Source organism: Cryptomeria japonica, chromosome 11 (assembly GCF_030272615.1).
Source record: "Cryptomeria japonica chromosome 11, Sugi_1.0, whole genome shotgun sequence".
Classification (NCBI taxonomy): Eukaryota; Viridiplantae; Streptophyta; class Pinopsida; order Cupressales; family Cupressaceae; genus Cryptomeria; species Cryptomeria japonica.
The window spans coordinates 252572136-252578522 of record NC_081415.1 but is presented as its reverse complement, the minus strand read 5'-3'; the positions used below and the strand labels follow the sequence as shown (position 1 = coordinate 252578522).

The 6387-nt window shown below is 34.0% G+C and overlaps 1 long non-coding RNA gene across 1 annotated transcript; it reads left to right on the top strand.

The window, feature by feature from the left end:
* Positions 1–2580: 2580 nt before the first annotated feature.
* On the top strand, positions 2581–5735 carry LOC131859900 (uncharacterized). The gene is made up of 2 exons (XR_009359481.1): positions 2581–3234; positions 5140–5735. It is a non-coding gene; the product is annotated as an uncharacterized LOC131859900 (long non-coding RNA).
* Positions 5736–6387: the final 652 nt, after the last annotated feature.

Below are 6387 nucleotides of genomic sequence, written 5' to 3'. Positions count from 1 at the left end.
TTGCAAATCTTAAAGTAAATGCCAATCTAAAGGAATATGCATGAATACAAAGCTTCAAACATTTTTTCAAATTCCAAAATCACATTCAAAAGTATAAAGTCTCCATCTTCTACATATAAAATCATGTCTACAAAAAGAAAATTGTATATTGCCATTTTCCATAACTAATTGAAAATCACCACAAAAACATTTACTAATCGAGTCTTACTCATGTATTGAAGTACAAGGGGGATCGGTCCTCTCTTTTTCTTTCCCTCTTTAGAAATATATATAGAAAGGAAAGTAACCTCCCAAAGATAATGATTTCTTGAAAATAATTGTTTCTACAAAAGAAAACTGAAAGCTATTTTAAAGCACACATGGCTTACATAAGTTCATGATTCAAAGCCAAAATTTAGAGAACTAGTTTAACTATGCTAATTAGCACTTAAACGATAGGAGGGGCAGAATCCCTCCGCATGTCGAGCTCCCTTTGAAGGAAGGCATCATGCATTTCAACTTTTTCCTCTTCTTCTTCAAGCACCAAAATCACCCTCATGAATTCAACATAGCTCTGTTTGCACTGTCGAGCTAAGTTTGTCAACCCGGAAAGGATGTCTTCTTATGGGTCTTCTACAAATTTTTTAATTGGTTGCATTACCAAAGTAGGTCCATCTCCTTGAAGTATCATCCTTCCACTCACAATCTACTGAGCTAATTGTGTGGATTTCTGGCTACAATAATTCCCTCTTGTAATTGGTGGTCGTGATTATCAACTTGCCTTTCTGTCTTTCCTAGCAATGTCACTACTTCCCTATACCCTGCAAAACAAGTTTTTTGCTTCCACACGAGGACATACAGTCCGAAGATAATGTCTCCTTGTTCATTTTCAATTCAAGTTAGTATTGGTTATAGGAAGCTGGTCCTTATGGGGCAAAACCATTCTAGAAGGAATAATTCATATCGAATAATGCAAATACATTACTTCAACCAACTTCATAGGTCATAATGAGCAAGAGAAAATACATTTGATTCCTTCTGCAAGAAATGGCATCATTAAATGTTATAACTCATGCCACCACCCTTGCATTTCTTTCATCATTTAATCAGCTGGACTAAGAAGACGTACTTGCAAATCTTCATAAGATTAGGTTTCGGGAAGAGCGTAATACATGGTGATCGACAAGATAAAGATTTTAAGTACGGTACAATAAGTTCATGGATCCTCGAATGCCTTGATGCGAGTATGACTGCTTTGTTACTTGGTATGATCTATTGTATTGAAAGGAGTATCAACAGTTTGGGAAGGTCAAGCACTTGAACATTATTGGAAGTAGTGTTGGAGTTCTCGTATCAATCGATTAGCTGATAGGCATTACTAATCATAAGGATCGCGAGATTAGACTTATGCAAATTTAGGAACCGTGAGGGTAGTTCCAAGTCGCCAAGGTTTGATGACCAAACACTTGAGTTGGCACAAGGATGAGGAGATTTGGGGAATTAGGCTTCTTGGGAACTTCAGAAATGACAAAGCTCGTTTCCAAAAGGAAGTAAAAGGTCGATAATGTGACATAACACGCTTATGAGGTGAATTTTAGGATCAAAGATAGGGATCAAAATTAATTGGCAGAAGGGAGAGGAAACACCATCCATTCTATTTGCACTTGTGTTTCTATATTTTTTTCAAAAAGATGTCACCATTTCACAAAATACCATGCACAAAATTAAATTAATTAATGACAAGGATCCATGGAATTAAAATTGATTAAGCTAAGGAATACCTTGGATTTTGGAAATGTCCAATTGGATCACTAACATAGCTCCATAGGTAGATTTTGGAATACAATTTCTAATTTAACTAAAGTGACTATTAGTTAGATTTTTATTTCAATTTTAAATTTGTTAGCTCTTTAGATGACTTTCCTCTATAAACTAAATTAAAAGATGTTTTTGTCCAATTTTTATATAATTTAAAGAAGATAAAGAATTTCAAAATGAATTTAAACCTAATGTAAAATCTAACTTGATCAAAATCTCTTAAAAATGTAAAAATCTCTCTATGATACTTCAACTTGAACCACATATAATATTTTGTTAAAAATGCAAAGAAATAAAATCAGGCATATAATTGATCGACTAATAATAGAAATTCAATACATTACAATTCCTACCATTCGATCTATGACAATCTAACACATCAACTTTTACCAAAAATCATAGATTCTACTCTCATTAAAATCTTAGATTCAATACATTACAAAGGACCATTCAATCTAAGACAATCTAACACATCATTTTCTATAAAAAATTGTAGATTTGCTCTTATAAGAACCTTAGATTAATCTAAATGATGTTCTCCTCACCATCTTAGATTAATCTAAATAGACTAAGGTTAGCTCTTAATATAAAAAAATACTTTAAAATAAAGTGTACTTTAATTGATTCATAACAACTAATAATGAAAACAAAACGTGACCAAAAATTTAAAGTTCAAACCTATATCCATAAAAATAACCTTAATCAATTCCAAAGTGAGTGATTCTAATATATAATAATAATAATAATAATAATAACAATCTAAAATAAAACAAAGAGGGATTTTGTTCAGAATGGTGTTTATTTGGATTCACACAAAGGGATACTCTGGATTTTGTTCTAGAATGTCTCAAGACTCTCAACGGTACTCTGGATTTTGTTCTAGGATGTCTCAATGGTAATCTGGATTTTGTTCTAGAATGTCCCGACAGTAATCTGGATTTTGTTCTAGAATGCCTTAACAGTACTAATATTATGACCCTGAGATGAAAAAAAATCGACGACATGGATGAAATGGCCGTTATTTGTGTAGGTTACCGTTTGAAATAGCACTATTCACCTCCTCTATTTATATGCAATTCATTTGAAAAGCAGGGGCAGATTGTTCCCCGTTTCATTTTTTTGTTTGGTTGTTATTGTCGTGTTTCTGGGTTTTATTCAGATTGTTTCCTGTTCTATTTGTTTTTTGTTTGAGTGGAATCCTCTTATGTTTTTATTCAGTTTTTGTGTTTGGATTTTTTTCTATTTCAATTTTCATGGTATTCTGAATTTTGAATGGGGCGCTGAGGAGGGCAGAGCTATATATCCATTACATTTGCAGTTGCATTTCCTCTAATATGCAAGGAGGTATTCGATCACGGACCTATGCCGCCAGAGCTTGGGAGGTATTTGTAGAGTCTGCGGCTTATGGAGATCGGCTATAATGCGTCCTGCCCCAAGGTATTTTTGTTGTTTCTGTTTTCTCAATTTTGAACATTTTTGCTATCTTCGTCGGAATGAGCTTAGCAAAGCCCTCACTTTTCTGTGTGTCAACATCCTTGACCTCCATTTTTACCAACTCTATCAATCACTTTTTGTATTTTGTTTTTTCCCATCAACATCTCTGGAAATTAAATATTTTTGTATTTTTACAATCAGAGCATAATATACCACTGTGTAAATGATTTTAACTATGGTGATCAATTTGATTGACTCTCTGCTGCTGGTTATTCTGTCATACACCTAGGCCATATACCACCTCCTCCACCTAATATGAGTTTCTTAACCTGTCGTAAAGGACATGGATGCTTTACTTTAATAGCAGTTCCATTGCTGTTCCCAGAGTCTGAACTTTTTTGTCATCCCTAAAACCCTGTTCCCCACCCCCAAAAACTCAGAGAAACACCAGTTATTGTTCATTTCAGTGTTCTTTGGTCATTTATTAGAGTACTATGATGGGTACAGTGGGATTTAATGTTGAAAATATTATATAGAAAACTCATGGTTGTTGGTAAGCTGGAAGAAATTGAGGAATGGATTCCATCATGCTTTTAATGGAAATATTGTAATGTATATATTTTCTAAACCCTATTTGCTAGCAGTTTATACGAGGCTGTACATCTTGATCTAAAATGGCTCTTGAAGAATTCAGTGCAAACTCTGAAATGGCTTAACGTGTAGATGTAATTATTTTACAGAATTTATTAGAGTACATAGAGTGAGGGCTTAAACTTTTTGTCATCCCTAAAACCCTGTTCCCCACCCCCAAAAACTCAGAGAAACACCAGTTATTGTTCAGTTCAGTGTTCTTTGGTCATTTATTAGAGTACCGTGATGGGTACAGTGGGATTTAATGTTGAAAATATTATGTAGAAAACTCATGATTTAATGTTGAAAATATTATGTAGAAAACTCATGGTTGTTGGTAAGCTGGAAGAAATTGAGGAATGGATTACATCATGCAAAATGGAAATATTGAAATGTATATATTTTGTAGACCCTATTTGCTAGCAGTTTATAAGAGGCTGCGTACATCTTGATCTAACTTTTAGCTCTTGAAGAATTCAGTGCAAACTCTGAAATGGCTTAATGTGTAGATGCTAATTATTTTACAGAATTTGTTCCATTTTATTCTTATCCAAGGTACATACTACATAGAGTGAGGGCCTAAACTTTAGAAACTTAGGCCTTTCAGTTTGTTTTAAAATTTTAAAAAGCCTTTCTTTCATGGTTTTTGTTCTTTATATCCATAACTAGAAAATTGGAAGGATTTATTTACTTTAGTTCAATTTTGTTGTAGCACATATCTTTGTCTTGCTATGTGCGTCCAAGGAGTCTTCCCGAGTTAACTCTGTGCAATACTTTTTTTCCGTTTGATTCTGTTTGCTATGTTTGTGTGCACATTGTGCATACTCCTTTTTGGGCTCTTTTTTTCCGTTTGATTCTGTTTGCTATGTTCGTGTGCACATTGTGCATACTCCTTTTTGGGCTCTTTGTGTTTATTAGTCTGTTCTTGTTCGTTCATGTGTATTTTCTCATCTTACCGCCTGATATAACTCTCAGGATATTAGGTCCACATACATTAATATTCATGGGATACATATCCATGAATTTTAAGAGTTTATTAAGTTTGAATATGTCACTAGTATGGGTCTGGATTCTAAAGCATGCAATGTCTTAGAATTGAATATTTTTAGTTCAAAACAAGAATACCATGTTGGACTCAGGAACCCGAATAATGCATTGCAGAGAATTGCTAAGATGTTCCAGTTTGAATTAGTGTGATGATGTATTTTTGCAGTTATCAAATGCGTTGTGTATACTCTAGATTTTGTTACATCCAATTTTTTTTTTATATTGCATTAGGGTTAGCTGCAAATAAAGAAGATCAGCAGCCCTATGTCTTCTATTCCACTGCAACTGTGCATGATAAAGAAGATTTTTATTGGGTTCCAAACTTCCAGCATGGTGACAGGAAGCAATGCTCTGATTGACTATGGGTTTAGTTTGACACTGTTTTTGTCAGGGTTCCAACTTCCCACGGACAGATCTCAAGACTGCTATTGAGACTGCAATAGTTACTGGCATGTAATTGGTTCTGGCCCCGTCATAGCTCTTCTTTTTGAAAATTTTATAATTATATGTTGAGACATGGACCAGCTAGGACTCGACCCTAGGACCTTCCATACGCTGCTGGAGTGCTCTACCACTGAGCTACTGGCCCCTCTTGGACCAGTCCATCGTCGGTCCGGATGTGGCTTATTTCCAACACCAACACCCCTTAAGCCACACCTCTTGTGTGCTTGGGGCTCCTAGCCTGGACCTGGCTCTGATATAAATGTTTAGAAACGAAGTTAACATTCACTTTGTGTGTATGTGTAAGTGATGTAACATTCACTTGGATTTAGTAATATTGCAATAATGTAAGTTATAATTTAAACATTTTTCTTTAGTGTGTTTTATTTTGGACTCTATTTTTTCTTTAATTTGATAAAGTTAGAGGTTGTGTGGAGCATGGAATTCAACTTAGATGTTCACTTAAATTTGATATACTTGTTTGGCGTTGATTTGTACATTATTTCACTTTGTATGTTTAAAATTGATGTTTGACAAGCTTTGGCATTTACTTTATGTGTTTAAAGTTTGACATCCATTTCTTTATTTAAACTTTTAGATTCAGTTTGTTTAGTGTGTTTCACTTTGGCACCCACTTATTGTTTTTGTTACTCTTTGTCTATAAATGATATAACTTGACATTCACTTGGATTTAGTAATATTGCAATAATGTAAGTTATAATTTAAGCATGTTTCTTTAGTGTGTTCTATTTAGTATGTTTCACTTTGGCACCCACTTATTTTTGTCAAGTATGCATTACTTGACATCACTTTATTATTTCAATGAGACCTTGGTATTCATCTTGTCTGTGGCAAATGTTAAGAAACTAAGTTAACATTCACTTTGTTTGTATATGTGAGTGATGTAACTTGACATTCACTTGGATTTGAGGCCACTAACTTTGGCCTCTCCGTATTGTTTGAATGCAACTTTGTTACTCTTTGTCTGTTCTGTAAATTAACTTCAACATTCTCTATATGTTTGAGAAAGTTAATTTT